Below are 22,579 nucleotides of genomic sequence, written 5' to 3'. Positions count from 1 at the left end.
ACCTGAGTAAGGGTGGTGTTACAATCCCACCCCAATCCTCTCAACATAAAATTACCATCACAAAATGGAGGACAACCACACAATACTGGGAATCATGACCTAACCACGTTGACATAAATATTTTGGGGGGAACACAATTCAATCCACGACATTCCACCCTTTGAGCCCCTAAAAATCACATCCTTGCAGCAAACAAATCATATCTATTCCAACAAATCATAGCAAAAGTCTTAACTCCAAGTCTAAAACCCAAGCATTCCTTTTCATCTGTGAAATCTAGAATACTAATTATCTGCTTCCAAAGGTACAAGGGCAGAACAAGCACAAGCCAGACATTTCCATTACGAATGGGAGAAACTGGAGGAAAGAAGGGATAACAGGCACCAAGTAAGTCACAGAACACACTACATTAGCCCTCAAAGCTTTAAAAATAATCCTCCGTTCTCTAAGACAACTTCCACAATAACCCTGCCCTCCTGCCTCTAGGTATTGGCCACACTCTCCGGATTCTGAATGGAGACCCCTCGACCCTGGGCTTCAACTCTGCCTTCCAGGCCCACTGGGACAGCAACTCTGCTCCCTTGGCTGTAGGCGCACCCTTTTCCTCAACCATCTGAGTGGCAACTCTACCCTTACAAACACCAGAGGCCATGCGTCCACCCCGTACCTTTTGAGACTGAGGCAGCTCAACTTCTTGTGTTGTCTCTTCAGCTTCTGCTTCCTGGTCTCTTGGCCTCTTGCCTCCTGGGCCTCACACTCACATCTGCCCTACTGGGGCAAGTGTTCCAAAGCTCTGTAGCCCCACCTATAAGTGCCTGGAGGCACCCCCACTCCACCAGGAAGCCTCCTGTGCCCAGGCGCTCAGCTCTCTGGCTCTGTGGGTCGGCTCCAACACCCTCTCGTGCTGGTCTCCAGGTTCTGCTGCTGCTGGTTCTCTGCTGTTGCCCCTTCTCTGCTGCTGCAGGTTCTCTGCTGTCCTGGTCCTCTGCTGCTTTCACAACTCGATCTATTCACAGTTTCAAAACCACTTCCACATTTTCGTATCTGAAAGAGCAGCATTCCACTCTCTCAGTACAAAATTCTGTCTTAGTTGTCTAGTGCTGCCGTAACAGAAATACCACAAGTGGATGGCTTTAACAAAGAGAAGTATATTCTCTCACAGTCTAGCAGGTCACAAGTCCCAGTTCAGAGTGTCAGCTCCACGGGGTGGCTTTCACTCTCTGTGGGCTCTAGAGGAAGATTCCTTGTCCTCAACCTTCCCCTGGTTGAGGAGCTTCTCAGGCAAAGTGACCCTGCATCCAAAGGACAAGTTCTATACCCAGTGCTGCTTTGTTGGTGGTATGAAGTCCCCAACTCTCTGCTTGCTTCCCTTTCCTCTCATCTCTTGAAAGATAAAACGTGGTGGAGACCACACCCCAGGGAGGTGACTTGAGTAAGGGTGGTGTTACAATCCCACCCTAATCCTCTCAACATAAAATTACAATCACAAAATAGAAGACAACCACACAACATTGGGAATCATGGCCTAATCAAGTTGATACACACATTGTTGGGGAGATACAATTGAACCGATGACACCATGGTATACCATCATACACCCATCAGAATGGGTCAAACGTAAAACACAGAAGATGAAGTAGAGAAAAATATATTTCCTTTGGTGTTTTAGTACTGGAATAGAGAAAACATATTTTTCTAGTGTTTTAGTAGAGCTGTATAAACTGATTAATTTCTAGTTCTTGAAACATAATTCCTTCTTCTAAAGTCTGTCTCATGATTGGTACTTTAAAGAAAAATAAGGTAATCAATTTTTAGTTGCTGATTAAGCTATGCTGCTCTCCCAAGGAAAAAAACAACCCAAAACCGAGGTAGCTGAACAAAGCTTACATCATCTTGTGATAGAAACCAGGACGGCATGAAGAGACTTGCAGAACTCCAGGATGGCATGAAAAGACTTGCAGGACGTCAATAATAGATCACTTTATCATCGTGTCTACATAAAAGAAAAACCAACATTCCTGAAAACCTCTAAACCCTGACTTTCACCCTATAAAAACCCTCCAATTAGTCGTCTAGGTTTAGACAGAATTTGAGAGAAATTTAATCCCCTCTTTCTCTCGTACACCGGTGTTCATTAAAGGCCTCTTGCTGCTTACCTCCTCCTGTCTCAGTATTGGCTTTGCAGCAGCCGGCTCGAATCCACGATTTACAGTAACAAAAACACCAAGTGCTGACAAGAATGTAGATCACTATATCTCTTGTTCATGTTGAGGCAGCAAAACAGCTCAACCATTCGGGAAAACTACAAAACCCAGCAATTCCAATAATAGGTACATACCTGAAAGAAATGAATCCACATATCCATAAAAAGACTTGTGCAAGAATTTTCATACCAGCCTTAGTCACAGTAGCCAAAACTAGAAATGACCCAATTGTTCATCAGCTGTCTCTTGTTCACACATTGAAATTACACTCATCAATAACACCAAAATGACACACACACATGCATGCAGGGATATAGCTCAAAAACCTTAGGTTGCATTAAAAAAGACAACCACCAAAAGTATAGTCATTTATGTAAATTTCAAGAGTCAAAACTTGTCTATGGACAGAGAAAACAGAATGGTGATTGCCTAAGAGGGAGTGAGGTAGGGAATGACTGGAAAAATGTTCAAAGGATCTTTGTGAGTTGATGGAAACCTTCTGTAACTTGATCGAGGTGATGGTTATCTTTATCAAAATCCATTGGACTGTGTACATAAGATCTGTGCTTTTTACTAAGCTCATACCTATCCATAATAACGCTGAATGTAAATGGATTAATGCACCAATAAAGAGACAGAGAGTGGAAGAATGGATTAAAAAGTAACATGAGCCTCTATGCTGCCTACAAGAGACACACCTTAGACTTAGAGACACAAACAAACTAAAATTCAAAGGATGGAAAAAAAGATATCAAGCAAACAACAATCAAAAGAGAGCAGGTGTGGCAGTATTAATTTCTGAAACAATAGACTTTAAAGTTAAATCTACCACAAAGAATGAAGAAGGACACTATATCATGATTAAAGGGACAATATACCAGGAGGATATAGCCATATTACATATTTATGCACCCAATGACAGGGCTGCAAGATACATAAAACAAACTCTAACAGCAATGAAAAGTGAGATAGACAGCTCCACAATTATAGTAGGAGACTTCAACACGCCACTCTCGGTACAGGACGGAACATCCAGAAAGAAGCTCAATAAAGACACAGAAGATCGAAATGCCACAATCAACCGATTTGACCTCATAGACATATACAGAACACTCCACTAAACAGCAGCCAAGTATACTTTTCTTTCTAGTGCACATGGAACATTCTCTAGACTATGCCACATATTAGGTCATAAAGCAAGCCTTAGCAGAATCCAAAATATCAAAATATTGCAAAGTGTCTTCTCTGACCATAAGGCCATAAAAGTGGAAATCAATAACAGAAAAAACAAGGAAAAGAAATCAAACACTTGGAAACTGAGGAACACCCTGCTCAAAAATGACTGGGTTATGGAAGACGTTAAGGATGGAATAAAGAAATTCATAGAATCCAATGAGAATGAAAACACTTCCTGTCAGAACCTTTGGGACAGCGAAAGCAACACTCAGAGGTCAATTTATATCAATAAAGACATACATACAAAAAGAAGAAAGGGCCAAAAACAAAGAATTACCCCTACAACTTGAACAAATAGAAAGAAAGAAACAAAAGAAACCCTCAGGCACCAGAAGAAAGTAAATAATAAAAATTAGAGCAGAATTACATGAAATAGACAACAGAAAAAAAATTGAAAGAGTTAACAAGACCAAAAGCTGGTTCTTTGAAAAAATTAACAAACTTGATAAACCATTGGCCAAACTGACAAGGAAAAACAGGAAAGGAAGCAAATAACCCAAATAAGACATGAGATGGGCGATATTACAATAGACCCAACTGAAATTAAAAGAATAATATCAAATAACTATGAATAATTGTGCTCTAACAAATTTGAAAACCTAGAAGAGATGGATGAATATCTGGAAACATACTACCTACCTAAACTAATACAAACAGAGGTAGAACAACTAAATAAACCCATAACAAAAGAAGAGATTGAAAAGGTAATTAAAAAAAAACTCCCAATGACAAAAAACCCTGGCCTGACCGAAGGGCTTCACTGCAGAGTTCTACCAAACTTTCAGAGAAGAGTTAACACCACTACTACTCAAGGTATTTCAGACCATAAAGGACGGTACACTTCCAAACTCATTGTATGGAGCCAGCATATCCTTGATACCAAAACCAAGTAAAGACACCAAAAAAAAAAAAAAAAAAAATTACACACCTACATCCCTCATAAATTTAGATGCCAAAATCCTCCACAAAATTCTAGCCAACAGAATTCAACAACATATCAGAAAAATAATTCACCATGACCAAGCGAGATTCATACAAGGTGTGCAGGGATGGTTCAACACAAGAAAAGCAATTAATGTAACCCATCATACAAATAAAACAAAAGAGAAGAACCACATGGTCTTATCAATTAATGCAGATGCATTTGACAAAGTCCAACACCCATTCATTATACACACTTTCAGAAAAATAGGAATAAAAGAAAACTTCCTCAACATAATAAAGAGCATTTATACAAAGCCCCAAACCCAACATCACCCCTAAATGCAGAGGGCCTGTAGCATTCCCCTTTCGATTGGGAACCGGACAAGGATGCCCTTTATCACCACACTTATTCAACAGTGTGCTAGAGGTCCTAGCTGGAGCAATTAGGTTAGCTAAAGAAATAAAGGGCATCCAGATTGGTAAGGAAGAAGAAAAAGTATCTCTATTTGCAGATGGCATGATCTTATACACAGAGAACCCTAATGAATCCTCAAGAAAACTACTGAAGCTAAGAGTTCAGCAGATTGTCAGGATACAAGATAAACATACAAGAATCCATTGGATTCCTCTACACCAACAAAAACAACATCCAAGAAGAAATCACCAAATCAATACCATTTAAATTAGCCCCCAAGAAGATAAAATGCTTAGGAATAAATCGTACCAGAGACATAAAAGACCTATACCAAGAAAAGTGCTAGACGCTCCTCCAAGACGAAAAGACATCTACATAGGTGGAAAAACATACCATGCTCATGGATAGGAAGGCTTAACCTTGTACAAATGTCTATTCTACCAAAAGTGATGTATACACACGATGCAATTCTCACCCAAATTCCAATGAAGTTTTTAAATGAGATGGAGAAGCAAATCACCAGCTTCATATTGAAGGGAAAGAGGCCCCGGGTAAGTAAAGCATTACTGAAAAAAAAAAAAGGAACAAAGTGAGAAGCCTTACTCTACCTGATTTTAGGAACTATTTTACCACCACAATAGTCAAAACAGCCTGCTACTGGTACAACAACAGACACATAGACCAATGGAACAGAATCGAGATTCCAAACAGAAATTCAAGCACATATGAGCACCTGATATTTGACAAAAGCCCAAAATCAGTTAAATGGGGAAAAGACAGTCTCTTTAACAATCATGCTGGCATAAATGGATATCCATCTGCAAAAAATGAAACAAGACCCATACCTCACATCATGCACAAAAACTAACTACAAATGGATCAAAGACATAAATGTAAAATCTACAATGATAAAGATCATGGAAGAATAAAATAGGGACAGCACTAGGAGTCCTAATACACACCATAAACAGTATACAAAACATTACTAACAATGCACAAACACCAAAAGAGAAATTAGATAACTGCAAGCTCCTAAAAATCAAACACCTATGTTCATACAAAGACTTCAACAAAAGTATAAAAAGATTACCTAAAGATCGGGAAAAAGTTTTTAGCTATAACATTCCCAATCATCATCTGATCTCTAAAAGCTACATGATACTGCAAAAATTCAACTACAAAAAGACAAATAACTCTATTAAAAAATGGGCAAATGATATGAACAGGCACATCACTAAAGAAGACATTCAGGTAGCTAACAGATGCATGAGGAAATGCTCACGATCATTAGCCATTAGAGAAATGCAAATCAAAACTACAATGAGATTCCATCTCACTCAAACAAGGCTGGCATTAATCCAAAAAACACAAAACAATGAATGTTGGAGTGGTTGTGGAGAGACTGGAACACTTATACACTGCTGGTGGGAATGGAAAATGGTACAACCACGTAGGAAATCCTTTTGGCACTTCCTTAAAAAGCTAGAACTAGAACTACTGTACGATCCAGCAATCCCACTCCTTGAAATAGAGCCTAGAGAAATAAGACCCTTTATATGAACAGATATATGCACACCCATGTTCATTGCAGCACTGTTTACAATAGCAAAAAGATGGAAGCAACCAAGGTGCCCATCAACAGATGAATGGATAAATAAATTATGGTATATTCACAAAATGGAATACTATGCCTTGGTAAGAACAATGATGAATCTGTGAAACATTTCCTAACATGGAGGAATCTGGAAGGCATTATGCTGAGTGAAAGTATTCAGTTGCAAAGGGACAAATATTGTATGAGACCACTATTAAAAAGAACTCAAGAAAAAGCTTAAATACAGAAGAGGATATTATTTGATGCTTACGAGAGTGTGGAGGGAGAGAGGTATTCACTAATTAGATAGTAGACAAAAACTGCTTTCGGCGAAAGAAAAGATGCTACTCAATACAGGAGAGGTCAGCACAACAAGATTAAACCAAAAGCAAAGAAGTTTCCTGAATAAAGTGAATGCTTCCAAGGCCAGAGTAGCAGGGGAGGGGGTTTGGGGACCATGGCTTCAGAGGACATCTGGGTCAATTGGCATAATAAAATCTATTCAGAAAACATTCTGCATCTCACTTTGGAGAGTGGCATCTGGGGTCTTAAATGCTAGCACAGGGCCATCAAAGATGCTTCAGTTGGTCTCAACCAACCTAGAACAGAGGAGAATGAAGAACACCAAACACACAAAGTAATTATGAGCCCCACAAACAGAAAGGGCCACATAAACCGGAGACTACATCAGCCTAATACCAGAAGAACTAGACGGTACCTGGTTATAACCCATGACTGCCCTGACAGGGAACAGAGCAGAGAACCCCTGAAGGGGCGGGAGAGCAGTGGCATTTAGACTTCTAACTCGTGTAAAAAGGCCAGACTTAATGGTCTGACTGAGACTAGAGGGACCCCGGGGGTCATGGTCTCCAGACCTTCTGTTAGCCCAAGACAGGAACCATTCCCAAAGCCAACTCTTCAGACAGGGATTGGATTGGATTATAGAATAGAAGAAGATACTGGTGAGGAGTGAGCTTCTTGGATCAAGTAGACACATGAGCCTATGTGGGCAGCTCCTGTCTGGATGGGAGTTGAGAGGGCAGAGGGGGTCAGAACCTGGCCGAATGGACACGAAAATAGTGAAAAGAAGGAGTGTGCTGTGTCATTACAGGGAGAGCAACTAGGAGGATATAGCAAGGTGTCTATAAATTTTTCTATGAGAGACTGACTTGAATTGGTAAACTTTTACTGAAAACACCATGAAAACTAAAAAAAAAAAAAAAAGCACCCCTTTTGAAAGAAGCCTCTCCCATTTATTTGGTCCTTCCCACCACTACCCCAGCCCTTGAGCTGGCTTCAGTGGTGGCCAATTTCCCTGGGCCTGAGATAGGTCCTGCTGTGCACCATGAGCCATTCTCCTGGCCTTGGAGAAGGAATAAATTAACAAATGGAGGAAAAATAAACTGCCAGTTCCCCTAACCTGGGAACTCAGGGCGGAAGCAGCTCCTATCCAGGCACAAGCAGTCTATGGACTTTGAATGCCTTTCCCACTGGGTGGACCTGTGTGGGCCCATTTCAGCAGCTTAGGCCCTTGTTGACATAGTGCAACAGTGCTCGTGCCTGAGGTCTGACTTCAACTGTTTCAGCTGTGGGGCAGAGAGGCTGAATTTTGACATTTGACACCGCTCTGCCTATTAAGCAGGGTCCTCACCTATCCATATCAGGGGCCCAAGGATTGGTGGCTCACCCACAGCACCTAGCCACCCACAATAGGGGCCCAAGGATAAGTGCTGCGTGCTAATCCTCACAGCCAAAAGGACTGGGTCCCCATTGTCCAGCTACAGAACCCACCGAACTGTGAGCTCTAGGGCACAGGGACTCCCTTTCCTCACAGACACTCGGGGGACAGTTGCCAGCCCCTGCCTTGCTCAGAGTGTGACCCCCTGCTGCAACCAGATATCTGCACCTACACCGATCACCCTTGCTCCTCTAAGACTGTAGGTGAGAGCCTGCATCAACTACTTGGACACCTCAGCTGAATCCATACAAGAAAAAAAGTGAATGGACTCCTAGGCTTATATACCCTGCAACAGCTCTAGCCATCTGGTGACAGGACGTTAGAGCTTCAAAGGCACCAAGAATCAAGCTAGCTCACTTGAGCAGCCTATTTGGGCATATGAAAACAAAACAAAGCAAGAAGATAAGACACGGTAAGCTAGCATAAAATAAATTAAGACAATAACTTATAGATGACTCAGAAACAATAGTCCAAATCAAATCACATAAAGAAGGAGAACATGTTCGCTTCAACAAGCTCCCAAAACAAAGAATCAAGGAATCTTCTAGACAAAGATATATTCCTGGAATTACCAGAGGTAGAATACAAAAAGTTAATATACAGAACTCTTCAAGAGATCAGGGAGGAGAGCAGGCAAAATGCAGAACAAAAGAAGGATCACACAGATGACGCACTCGAGGAAAATAAGAAGGTTATTGAAGAGCATAATGAGAAATTTAACAGGCTGCAAGAATCCATAGAGAGACAGCAATCAGAAAGTCAGAACATTAACAATAAAATTCTGGAATTAGACAACTCAAAGAAAATCAGAGGAGCAGAATTGAGGAAACGGAGGTCAGAATTAGTGATATCAAAGATAAAACTCTTGGCACCAATATAGGCGATGAAAAATCAGATAAAACCGATAGGGGCACTCACAGCCGGGGAAGAAATGCCTTCTTGTCAACTAGAAGTTCTTTCAGGATCTTCTGGCTATGAAAACACAGGAATTTTTTTTTACCAACATTAAGAAGATCATCAAAAATGGTCATGAAGAGAGGGTGGAAGGAGGGAGCGGGCTGTCTCATAGTGGGGAGAGTAATTGGGAATATGTAGCAAGATGTATATAGGTTTTTATGTGAGGGACTGACTTGATTTGTAAACTTTCACTTAAAGCACAATAAAAATTAATTAGAAAAAAAAAAAAGAGCATGAGCCATGGAATTCTCTCTCCCTCTAGTGTTAGGGATTGAATTGTGTCCCCCAAAGGGAAAGATCACACTGCTAACTCCTGTACCTGTGAATGTGGCCTTTTTGGGAGTGATAGAGTTTTTCATTGAAGATAAATCCACTGTGGGTGGACTTAATTTTGACTCACAGCGGCCCTATAGGACAGAGTAGAAGCCAACTGCCACATCTTTCTCCTGCTCTTTGGGGAGAGCATCAGTTAAGTAATACCAGAGAAGGGTGGGTCCTAGTCCTAAACCTTTCTGAGTGTTGTTTCATAAAAGAGAAGAGACATGTAGAGAGGGTCAGGCTTGGGAGGTAGACAACATGTGAGAGTCTCTCACAGACCAATGAACGCCAGGAGATACCAGGGACTACTGGCAAGGACAGTTCTTCCTGCATGGGCCACACCACTGCCCCACACCACTGAACTCCTAGAAATTTCACTGAGGTGGAAGGAGCCTGAATTTTTGTGGGATTTATTTCCGAACTCCTTGCACGCAAGTGTTCTACCAATAAGTCCAGAGTCTTTGGCACTTCGTCCTTACTATGTCCAATCAGCATAGAGTCATTAATGCAATGGTCCAGTATGATGGCCTGAGGAATGGAAATGCAATCAATGTCCCTGAGGTCTAAATTAAGACATAGGGCTGGAGAGCTGATATATCACTGAGGCAGGACAGTGGAGGTGTATTGCTTGCCTTTCCAGCTGAGGAAAAGCTGTTTCTGATGTTTCTTCAGAACTGAAAATAGGAAAACAACATTGGTCAGACCAATAGCTGGATACCAGGAACCAGGAGATATACTAATTTGCTCAAGCAATGAAACCACATCTGGAATGGCAGCTACAACTAGAGTCACCACCAGGTTAAGTTTACGGTAATCCGCTGCCATTCAGCAAGATGCGTCTGTTTTCTGCACAGGCCCAATAGGAGAGTAGAATGGGGCTGTGGTGGGAATCACTACCCCTGCATTCTTGAAGCCCTTGATGGTGGCAGTACTCTCTGCAGTTCCTCCAAGAATGCAGTATTGCTTCTGGTTTACTATTTTGCTAGATAGAGGCAGTTGTAATGGCTTCATCTTGGCTTTTCGTACCCTGAGAGCCCCTATTCCTCTTGTCACGTATCCAGTGTGGAGGTTCCAGGAGTTGCTGAGTAAATCTATTCTGATTATATATTTTGGAACTGGGGAAATCACTACAGGATGGGTTTGGGGACACACGAGACCCACTGTGAGACCAATCTGAGCTAAGAGTGCAATAAGAATCTTACCTTCATATGCCCCTACTCTGACTGGTGGGCCTCAGTGATGTTTTGGGTCTCCTGGAATTAGTGTGTGTTTAGACCCAGTATCCAGTAATGCCAGAAAATTCTGATTGTTTCCTTTCCCCAATGAACAGTCCCTCTCATAAAAGCCTGTAGATCACTTTGGGGGAGGCTGGGAGAAATTTCACAGCATAAATTTTTGGCCGTGTAGGGGGTCTTTCCTCAAGGGGACCTGGCTTCCCCTTCATTCAAGGGGTTGTGGGTCAGTAAACTAGCTCTAGGCTGGGAATTGATTGAGAGGCTGCAACTCTCTATTCTGGTGATTCGAGATAGATTACCATTCACTTGGCCTGGAATTCTTCTGCTTGTAGAGATCAAGTAAACATTTAGCAGGTTTCTTGTCTATTTCACCCCGAGGACGCTTGACTCATTAGTCAACACCATAATTCCATACAAGTCAGACTATTCTGATTACTGCTTTGACTCTGCTGTCCATTGTGGTAACCGCTAACCACTCCCACCTTCTCTTTATCAATCGAATGCTGACACTTGGCCCCTAACACCACTGGGCCAATCAGCCCCATTGTAGTTAGGTGTTTTAATTCAGTTAGGGCAGTTCTCACTGTCGAAACTTACTCACGTAAAGGAGCAATCACAGCAGTCTTCAAGGATGCCGTGACTCCCTTCGCAAATTTGTTTCTCACTGTTGCGGTAAATGGTGTGTCCTCTGGCACTCCATGTGTGGGCATGTGGGTCTAACCTGATTTCCCTAAGTCTTTGAATACCTTCTTCTACAGTATACCAGGGCAGGTCTTGTACTTCAACTTGATTTACTCTAGGCCACCATGTAATCTGTACTTCATCAACCCAACCAAATAAACTATTAGATCTTTTCCTAACCTCTTGAGCAGAAACACTGAATGAAGAATCTGTGCTTAGTGGGCCCATATCAGTAAACTCACACTGATCCATGTTTATGTTCCTTGCACCACTATCCCACATCCTTAATAGCCATTCTCACACATATTCCCCAGGTTTCTGTTTGTACATATTAGGAAAGTCAAGCAGTTCCTTTGGAGTGTGGCGTGCCTCCTCCTTGTTCACACTTTGTACTTCACGATTTGGGACTTCAGTCTAGTTATAGACCTAGAACAAAAATAGGTAGTGGGGGTGAGTCACGGGAATATTCAGAAATGTCTTGAGAGACATCTACCTAAGCTGATGCCTCAGGCAAAGACCAGCTGCCTCCTCAGGTGATATCTCGAAGACTCTTCAGACACAGTTGGGTTATTCTCATCAAACGGGGGTGGAAGGTATAACTGTTTTACTGGAGGGCAGTGGCTTCGCCAAAACCCCGGGGCCACAGTGGTTAAGAGTTGGCTGCTAACCAAAAGGCCAGTAGTTCAAATCTGTCAGAAGCTCCTTGAAAACCCTGTGGGGTAGTTCTATTCTGTTGTATGGGGTCACTATGAGTCGGAATCACCCTATTAGCCGGAAATATTTTTTGTTTGTTTGTTTTATTTGTTTTGGTGGCTTAGCAGAAGAAGATGGAGTAATCTCTTCAGATGGGAGTAAGAGTGCTGATTCTCCTGGCAGCAATGATTCAGCAGAATTTAGAGCCTTGGTGTCCGCAGCTCTCTGATTATCTGCCTATATGTTCCCATTCCAAGTTTTGGGGTCTCATTTCTCCTCAATCAATGGCCTCGCTTTAACTTCAGATACCATTCGAGGTTGGGAAGTCAATTACATTGTTATTCAGACACTGTTACAGTAAGACTCTTTGTTAGATTTTCACCAATATCAGCTCTGTTACAACAAGAAATAAGGCTTTCTTTTAGGGTACAAGTTGCAACTTTGAGGTATTTTACAAGGCGCTTGTACTGTGACTCTGAAGCCCTGAGCTCATCTCTCTCACCACTTTGTCTAATGAAGGTAGGACCAACCAACCAGCTTCCTTCTTTCCTGACAAAATTGTGGAAAATTTCCAAACATGTGATCACCCAAAGACTCGCTTCTCACCAATACTTGATGTGTTTCTGATAATATTTGGCATATTAAAATTGCCATGGATTAGCAGCACCCTTTTTACACTGGAGGTAGAGTCGTCAGCACTTTTAGGACTAGTCAAACTTGAGAACCAATTGACAAAACTCATCCTTATGATTCTGTTTCTCTGGAATCACTCTCAGTAACAAGAGTCTTGGGCCAGGTTCTCAAGAGAAGCAAAACTAGTGGAGCGTATGTACGAATGTGTGTGTGTGTTCGTGTGTGTTATGTATGTATGTACATATAACTACGTATATGTATATACAGAGAGAGAGAGCTTTATGTCAAGTAAATTGCTCACATGCTTGTAGAGCTAGCAAGTCCCAAGTCCAAGGGTCAGACATCAGGTTGAAGACTTCTCCCTTCTCCCGTCTCGCGTACCTGCAGGGGCAGAGGAACCCAAGTTCGGCAGAAAAGGAAGCAGGCTGCTGGCTAAAGTCCAAAGAACTGGAGGTCACATGATAACCAGTTGGATGCAGGATCCAGAGCAATCCAGTAAACTTTGCCAAAACTTCTATACATATATTGGATGTAGGCCACACCCCCGAGGAAAATCCCCTTACAACTGATTGGCTGATCATATCAGATCACATCATGCAGGATGACTACATCACTATATAACTGACAAACCAGTGAGAATCATGGCCCAGCCAAGCTGACACACAACGTTAACCACCACACGTTACAAGCCCAGTGATTACCTTAATAATTTTCCCAACCGGTAGCTAAAACAGCCTACAAATAATTTTATCCACTCCTCTGAAAGTGTTAAGTCCTGTTTAAATATACATTCATCTACTCTACCTTCGCTTCCTAGGAAAGGTAAATCTCATGACAGTCGAAGTCAAATAGATGTTCACATTCTAAATTTGCCTCATTCTGGTTTCACTGATGATCTACCCTGATGACAATCCTTCTGAAATATTTTTTGATTATGAAAATGAGCTAATAACACATCTAAGTGTTTAAGTGTTTATACTATTATGGTGTAAATTCCAAATATTCTGGTATTAAATGATATTTAATAAGAGGACATTTTACTCAGGTAACTTTGGTGGGAGAATACCATTTGGCTAAAGGCCTGAGACAATTTCTTTCTGACTGTATAACAGGTTCTTCCTTGAGGGGATCTACCTCTTTTTCATTCGAAGAGCTCTGTGCTTGTGAATTTGTTGAGGGTCTGCGACTGTCTATTGCTGTGATTCAAGTCAGACTATGTTCACCAGACCTAGAGTGTTTCTGCTTATACAAATCAAGTAAGTTGTCCATGTACTGCATTTCTAGAGACACTGACTGAGGAGTTCATGCCAAAGAGGTCTGATGGACAGACCATTCTGATTACTGCTTCAGCTGTGTATTCAATGTAGGAAGTAAGGTCACCTTGTCTTTTAGGCTTAACTGTTGTGACTTGACCCTTCCAATCCCGTCTTCCCCTCATCCCCCTTCATTTCAATGATCCCAGTTCCATGGTAGCAGTTCCCACTGTCTTTCATAAAATAGCCACCACAGAGTTCTTTGAGGATGTGAAAATAGTTCTGTAGGATCTATTTCTCACAGCCTTGTTGAAGGTAGTGTCTTCTGGACCTTTCCAGGGGATAAAAGTAGGGGCGAAAGACCATGTCTGTGGAGTATACAATTAATTTTTACTCAAAGGATTTGGACTTTTCCCCTGGTTTCTGAGAGGTAGTCTCTAAACACCTGAGATTTTCCCAGTGACTAGAGTCTTTGTAATTTCTGGAGGGGCTCCAGGTCACACCTGAGAGTTTATGCTGAAGGGGCAAGGGGGGCCTGATTGAGAGGACAAAGAGGAAAAGTCCCTAAGAGGCTGGTTTAGAGGGATATTGCCAAAAGAAAGGAGTAACCAAAGGATCTTGAGATATCAGCAAGTTACTCTGAAATTGGGTAGCAAATACATATATATGGAGAGATGGAAAAGGCAAATGTGAAAATGTTCATTGGTAAATGGACATGAAGAATAGATAAAGTCACTACTCTTTCAACTTTTTTATGTTTATAATTGTTTTGAAAAGGAAGATTGGGAGCTCTTGTGGCAGGTTTTACTTTGTTCTCTTGAGATGAACATTCTGAAAGATGAGGACCACAGGAGCGCTGACGGTTCCTCCTGGTTCAGAGCAGAATACAGCTGTTGGGGGCTCCAAGCCGCTGAAGAGCTGCTCATCGCCTCTCACCTCTCCAAGCCTGGGCCATGCTGGGGACTCTTCTGCATCAAACAAGGGTAAAGAAGATTCCTGCGGAGGGGAGATGTCGCAAAACAGCTTTCCCTGACCGGGAATCGAACCCGGGCCGCAGCGGTGAAAGCGCCGAATCCTAGCCACTAGACCACCAGGGAACTCCCAGAGGCCTCTTATCTCTGGCCTCCAGACCGTACATCTCTTTGCACCCAACTCGGGGAAGCCTGGACGCGCCTACCTTCCTGCATGCTGCCCTCTCCTTTAGCGATCTTCCCCCAAGGCCCTTTCCTCCTCGCCTTCTCCAAAACGCGAGACAGCCTGCCACACGCCGAGCGCTGTCAGGTCTTCCCAAGTTTCGGAGCGAGGCGGCTCTGCCCTGCCGCACCTCAGATCTAACCTAGAGATGCGCCTTTGCGCGCGGCAGCGTGTGGAAAGACGGTGGCCGGGTCCAGCGCAAGGGACAAGTCTGCAGGGAGGAGGCGCCCAAGGTGGGAAGGGGACGGAGCACGAGCCCCCGAAAACTCCAATATCAAAAAGGGCTCAGACGGATGCAGAAACGGAGGCAGCCTGGATGAATAACTCTTGGAACCAGCGCCCCGGGACCCCGAGTTGAACTCCGGATTTTCCCCCCTAAAGTCCTCTGCCCCTGCCATTTCCCGGTCTTTGTTGATGGCCACTCCATCCTTCCCTGTGCTCAGGCAAAAAACTGCGAGTTCTCCTTGGCAACGGTCTTTTCCTCAGACCACATATCTAATTACTCAGGGATTTACGTGTTCTCCTTGGTAGTACAATGGTGAAGAGTCGGTAGCTCGAATCCACCAGCCGCTCCGTGGAAACCCTATGGGGCTGTTCTACTGTGCTCACTTTGAGTCGTAATAGACTCGACCGCAACGGATCTTTTGGTTTTTGTCCGTCAAATGTGGACGTTGGTCTACGCAGTTCCTCCCTTTCCTGAGCTCTGAATCTGCACCGACGACTTTCCTGATAAAGGCGGGAGGTCAATTTAAGGCGTAGCCCTCGGCTCGCTCAGACCTTAGGGTTCGAGACCCTTAATTTCCGGGCGTGGAATTCGGCTGCATTTGCCCCTTTTCTTTGGCTCTGTCCCTCAAAATCAGCCTGTTTCTGGCCTGTCTTGAAGAGTTGCGGACATGCCTGGGACCCCTCCTCTCCTCTCCTCCCTGCAGGTTAAGAAACCAACGCCCTTCGGGTTCCTCCTGCAGAGAAGCATCCGAAGGCGCTTTTTTTCCCAGTCTTGAAGTGCGCGCGCCCAGATGTGCGATACGCGGGGGCGCACGCGGTGAGTTTGTGGTTCTCCAGTAGCCTTCTCTTCTCTCCCCACTGTGTAAGGGAAGGACAACCGCCCTCTTTGTCCAATTCAGGGGGGATCTCAAAGGGTCGTGACCCGACAGAAAGGCGGTGAACCCTCTCCTCTGGGTGGGCGGGGAGGCGGGAGATTGATCCAGAAGGGAAGGGGAAACGCACGTTATGAAATTTCCTGATCTAAAGCTACCGGGAAGGCAGCCTCGTCTGGAACAGGGCCCTAGGTCGCTGAAGAGCGTGTCCCCATCTCTACTTCGAGCCAAAAAACAAAGTCCAGCAAGTAATCTGTGCTCTCCCCAGGCCTGGGGAGCACTTGAACTTCCGGTGTGACGGCAGCGCTGTAACCGCAGCACGTAGAGCAGCAACTGCAGGAGAAAAGGGCACATTCTTGCCCCCAAACTTTTTTTTTTTTTAACTTGATTTCTAAAGGAAATCCTATGGAGAATAACATTAAAGCCTATGAGCTACAGAAACTCTTTGCCTATTGGCGGTTGCCCTGAGGCGAAGGTGAAAAACCTGCGCAAACCGCCTCCGTTAACTTTCGCACTCCATGATCTGTTGAGCAGAAAAATAAAAAAAGGCAAACGGAGATGAGTTTCCAGTATTGAAATAAAACTTCCCTTGAAAAAGAATCTCCAAGAGCGAGGAGGAAGAAATCAAGCAATTGTGAATTCTGCATGAACTTCCCCTGGGTCCTGCGGTTTATACTCGGCTTCTTGGTCCGGTGTCCAAAGGAATCCAGTGCAGGCCTTCAAGGCTGGCTTGGTATGTGTTGGTTGTTCGATATTTTCAAAGAGCCAAATGTCCTAAGACACATGTTTTAGCCTTTGCTAAAAAATAAGGCACGGCTAAAACATGAAGGCGTGATTAAAGTAGTGGACTGAAATCCAGCCGCGCAGTGGAGAGGTGCTGAGGCAAAAGGGCTTGAGAGGAGAGAGCGCAGGTCAGGCCCCAGGGAGAGTACGCGGCAGGGCCTGCAGGGAGGGTTCTACTGTTCCTGGGTGGACGGGAAGTCTGGATCATTTTGAGTGTGTGTGATAAAATAGGAAACAAAACACTTGCCATTTCAACCTTCAATGAGAGTGCTTAGGTTCACCATGTTGTGGAACCATCACCACGATCCGTTTCCAAAGTTTTTCATCACCCTTAACAGAAATCCAGTGCCCCTTAAGCCGTCATTCCTGCCTTTTCCCTCCCACCTGCCCCTGGTAACCATTAGTAAACTTTGGCCTCTCTGCATTTGCTGTTCTAGAGATTCCAAGTAGGTGGGATCATATAATATTTGTCCTTTTGGGTCTGGCTTATTTCATTCAGCATAATTTTTCTAGGTTCATCCATGTCTTAACATGGATCAGGATCTCCTTTCTCTTTATGGCTGAATAATATTCCACTGTATGGATATACCACATTCTGTTTATCCACTCCTCTGTTGATGGACACTTGGGTTGTTTACACCTTTTGGCTCTTGTGAATAACGCTGCAATGAGCATTGGTGTACAAAGATCTGTTTGCCTTTCTGCTTTCAATTCTTTGGGGGTATATACCTAGTAATGGAGGTGTTGGGTCATTTGGGAATTCTATGGTTAACTGTTTTGAGGAACCATCAAACGAATTTCCACAGAGGCTGTACCATTTTACAATCCCACCAGCAATGGGTGAGGGTGCCAATTTTCCACATCCTCAGCAATGCTTGTTTTCTGGTTTATGCCAAAAGGTTGAGCACTCGACTACTAACTGAAAGGTTTGTGGTTGGAACCCACGCAGAGGCGCCTCGGAAGGCAAGTCTGGCGATCTGCTCCTGAAAGATCCAAAACTCCAAGCCGTTGCCATCTAGTCAATTCTGACTCATAGCGACCCTGCAGGACAGAGTAGAGCTGCCCCATAGGCTTTCCGAGGCTGTGATCTTTACAGAAGCAGGCCGCCACATCTCTCTCCCACAGAGGGGCTGGTGGATTCAAACTGCTGACCTTTCGGTTAGCAGCCGAGCGCTTTAGCCAGTGCACCACCAAGTCACAGCCTTCAGAACCCTATGGAGCAGTTAGTTCTGCACTGCACTCATGAGATGGTCATGAGTCCTAATCAACTCCATGGCAACTAACACCAAGTGGGGGGATGAATAAGGAGTAACGACATTGAACATCTTTTCATGGAAACACGGATCATTTGTCTGGAACACCAGCGCCCTTAAAGGGGCCACGGAGGCGCTGGTCCGAAGCCCCAGGGTGAGAGCCTTCACAGCTCCTGGGCTGTGGGGAGCTGGAGAGCCCGAGAGGAGCTTAGTTCTGGAAATGGGAGCTCTAGCGAACTTTGGGCTCCTGAACCTCGGTGGAGCACCCCACCCCACTCCCCCTCCCGAAGTCCTAGCTTCCGGGATAAAAAAAAAAAAAAAATTCCGGGATAGGTGCAGAAAACTACTTTAAGGTCTAAGGGAAGCCACAGGCTCCTTTGCCTGAAGGGATTGTTGGTGTTTTCCCCGAGGGCTTTTTCCAGCTGCTGGCAGTGGAATTTCAAATGTAGTTGAATTTCGGATGTTGCAAGCCAAAGTACTTGGAGACTGCAGGGCTTACGATTTTCCTGGACAAATTCTTAGGCTAGCTCAGTCACGTGGTTTCCGTAGGGTAGTGGTTCTCACGTTCGGCTCAGGCGGGAAGGGTCCCTGTTTAGAAGGCGGGCTAAAACAGGTTTCTTTTCCTGAAGGGTTAAGCGTTTGCCAATAGCCTTTAAGGAGAAAAAAAAAAAAATAACAGGAGGACTTCATTACGGAGCACCTAAGCCAGACCTCATTTCTCTGCGTTAAGTCAGATGGGAGACCAGGACACAATTCTCATCTGGTTCTTGGGAGGCGGGGCACCAAACTAGACATGCTTTATGTTAGTTTTAGTTCCAGAGAGTTGTAAAGGTTCTCTTTGTTCTCTTCTATCACCTGAACCTTCTCCACAGGCTGACACTGAAGAAGAAAACGGCCTCAGGAAGCACCGAGGGAACCCTTCAGGCAAAGGAGACTGAGACTCCCGATATGCCCTGGCTTAGGGTCCCTCGCCTACCCTGGAAACAAGGACCATGGGGCCCCACACGCTGGATTTGACATCTCACATCAAAAGCAAACTGAAGTGGCAGGAACAAGAGAAAGAGATAAGAAAGGCGTTAAAGCTAAGTCTTGAGAGAAATGACCAGTCAAGGCAAATGCAGTGAGCCTTGGTTCGCTTGGTGCTTACTGAGGCCCTTTCCAGGACTTTGCTGCTGCCAGTCCAATTTCGAAATGGGATTGAATTTGGTACATTGAAAGTCACAAAAGGTCAAGAAGGCCACCATAGAGTTTTCATGGATGTTCCTTAGATTATGTGCACCTCAGGGTTTCCGTAGTGTAGTGGTTATCACGTTCGCCTCACACGAGAAAGGTCCCCGGTTCGAAACCGGGCGGAAACAGTTGCTTGTTTTACTCCTCAGAGCCCATTGCTACTTTTCCCCATTGCTTTAGATCTAGAATCAGACACGAGTCCCGGAAAGTCCCAGAGGGAAATGCACAAACTGTGATGACCGGTAGGAAGGTGCAATACCGCCAGAAGTACTGCAAGGTTTTTGTCACTTTACATGAACCTAAATCCTAGGGTTCGTCTATGGAAATGGATCCTAAGGGAGTAGAAGCAGGGCGGAAGGAATGTAGTAATGGATACGGCCAGGTTTACTGATTGATACAGGTGCACTAGGTAGAAATTCTGGAGCCACTGTATTAGTTTGAGCAGCTGTCGGCAATTCTACATTGTTCACTTGAACCACTTCACTAAATACGTGCACCCAGAGGAGGCCTACAGTAAATGAACTTGAAATGGCACAACGTCTTTGATACATTTCTTGTAGTGGAAAATATCTAAAGCCTCAGGGGGATTAGAAAGCTACAGTAAATTGACCGTGTAAGACATGGTCATTCACCCACATCTATAGCCCCAGGTATTATCAGGAAGACGTAACCTTCAACAAGTCTGTGAGAAATAGACTTATGGGAACTGTCCTTGCATCCTCCAAGCATTCTGTGGTGGCGATTTTATGAAGGACGGTGGGAACCGCTGCCATTTCCTGGGATTTCTGAAATTAATGGGAGTGTAAGTCAGGGTTGCTAAAGACACAGAACGAGGGATTGTAAACAGATAGCTAATGGTGATTACAACTTTCTTTTTGTCCATAAAACCATATACTCAACTTAATTTCCAAAGTATATGGAAAGGGTTAAATAAGTAATACCAAAACCAAACCTGTTGATGTTGAGTCGATTCCGACTCATAGCGACCCTATAGGACACAGTAGACCTGCCACGCAGGGTTTCCAAGGAGCGCCTGGTGGGTTCAAACTGCCGACCTTTTGGTTATCAGCCGTAGCACTTAACCACTACACCACCAGGGTTTCAATAAATAATAGTAGAAGTAAACAAAGTGGAAAAAAGAAAAACACTTGGCAAAAGCAACTCCGGGAGGCGGGGCCAAGATGGCGGACTAGGTAGACGCTACCTCGGATCCCTCTTGCAAGAGAAACCCGGAAAAACAAGTGAATCGATCACGTACATAACAATCTACGAACCCTGAACAACAAACACAGATTTAGAGACGGAAAACGAACAAATACGGGGAAGCAGCGATTGTTTTCAGAGCCTGGAGCCAGCGTCCCAGTCAGCGGATTTTCTGGAAAAACTAGTTTCCCAGTGATGGCTCGGAGACAGCGGTCCATATTAAACCACATAAAGAAGCAGACCATGACAGCTTCTACAACCCCCCAAAGAAAAGAATCAAAATCTTTCCCAAATGAAGATACAATCCTGGAATTATCAGATACAGAATATAAAAAACTAATTTACAGAATGCTTCAAGACATCACAAACGAAATAAGGCAAACTGCAGAAAAAGCCAAGGAACACACTGATAAAACTGTTGAAGAACTCAAAAAGATTATTCAAGAACATAGTGGAAAAATTAATAAGTTGCAAGAATCCATAGAGAGACAGCATGTAGAAATCCAAAAGATTAACAATAAGATTACAGAATTAGACAACGCAATAGGAAGTGAGAGGAGCAGACTCGAGCAATTAGAATGCAGAGTGGGACATCTGGAGGACCAGGGAATGAACACCAACATAGCTGAAAAAAAATCAGATAAAAGAATTAAAAAAAAATGAAGAAACCCTAAGAATCATGTGGGACTCTATCAAGAAGGATAACTTGCAGGTGATTGGAGTCCCAGAACAGGGAGGGAGGACAGAAAACACAGAGAAAATAGTTGAAGAACTCCTGACACAAAACTTCCCTGACATCATGAAAGACGAAAGGATATCTATCCAAGATGCTCATCGAACCCCATTTAAGATTGATTCAAAAAGAAAAACACCAAGACATATCATCATCAAACTCGCCAAAACCAAAGATAAAGAGAAAATTTTAAAAGCAGCCAGGGAGAAAAGAAAGGTTTCCTTCAAGGGAGAATCAATAAGAATAAGTTCAGACTACTCAGCAGAAACCATGCAGGCAAGAAGGGAATGGGACGACATATACAGAGCAGTGAAGGAGAAAAACTGCCAGCCAAGGATCATATATCCAGCAAAACTCTCTCTGAAATATGAAGGCGAAATTAAGATATTTACAGATAAACACAAGTTTAGAGAATTTGCAAAAACCAAACCAAAGCTACAAGAAATACTAAAGGATATTGTTTGGTCAGAAAACCAATAATATCAGATATCAGCACAACACAAGGTCACAAAACAGAACATCCTGATATCAACTCAAATAGGGAAATCACAAAAACAAATTAAGATTAATTAAAAAAAAAAACTCATAACAGGGAATCAGGGAAGTCAATATGTAAAAGATCACAATAATCAAAAAGAGGGACTAAATACAGGAGGCATAGAACTGCCATATGGAGAGTGATACCAGGCGATATAGAACAATACAAGTTAGGTTTTTACTTAGAAAAATAGGGGTAAATAATAAGGTAACCACAAAGAGGTATAAGAACTCCATAACTCAAGATAAAAGCCAAGAAAAACGTAACGACTCAACAAACATAAAGTCAAACACTACGAAAATGAGGATCTCACAATTTACTAAGAAAAACGTCTCAACACAAAAAAGTATGTGGAAAAATGAAATTGTCAACAACACACATAAAAAGGCATCAAAATGACAACACTAAATACGTATTTATCTATAATTACGCTGAATGTAAATGGACTAAACGCACCAATAAAGAAACAGAAAGTCTCGGACTGGATAAAGAAACACGATCCGTCTATATGCTGCCTACAAGAGACACACCTTAGACTTAGAGACACAAACAAACTAAAACTCAAAGGATGGAAAAAAATATATCAAGCAAACAATAAGCAAAAAAGAAGAGGAGTAGCAACATTAATTTCTGACAAAATAGACTTTAGACTTAAATCCACCACAAA

The 22,579-nt window shown here is 43.3% G+C and overlaps 2 non-coding genes across 2 annotated transcripts; one reads left to right on the top strand and one right to left on the bottom strand.

The window, feature by feature from the left end:
• Positions 1-14,906: 14,906 nt before the first annotated feature.
• TRNAE-UUC (transfer RNA glutamic acid (anticodon UUC)) lies at positions 14,907-14,978 on the bottom strand. The gene has a single exon. It is a non-coding gene; the product is annotated as a tRNA-Glu (tRNA).
• A 4,515-nt stretch (positions 14,979-19,493) lies between these two features.
• TRNAV-CAC (transfer RNA valine (anticodon CAC)) lies at positions 19,494-19,566 on the top strand. Its single transcript has one exon. It is a non-coding gene; the product is annotated as a tRNA-Val (tRNA).
• Positions 19,567-22,579: the final 3,013 nt, after the last annotated feature.

The sequence above is a fragment of the Elephas maximus genome, chromosome 3 (genome assembly GCF_024166365.1).
Source record: "Elephas maximus indicus isolate mEleMax1 chromosome 3, mEleMax1 primary haplotype, whole genome shotgun sequence".
Classification (NCBI taxonomy): domain Eukaryota; kingdom Metazoa; phylum Chordata; class Mammalia; order Proboscidea; family Elephantidae; genus Elephas; species Elephas maximus.
This window is presented reverse-complemented; position numbering and strand designations above follow the sequence as displayed.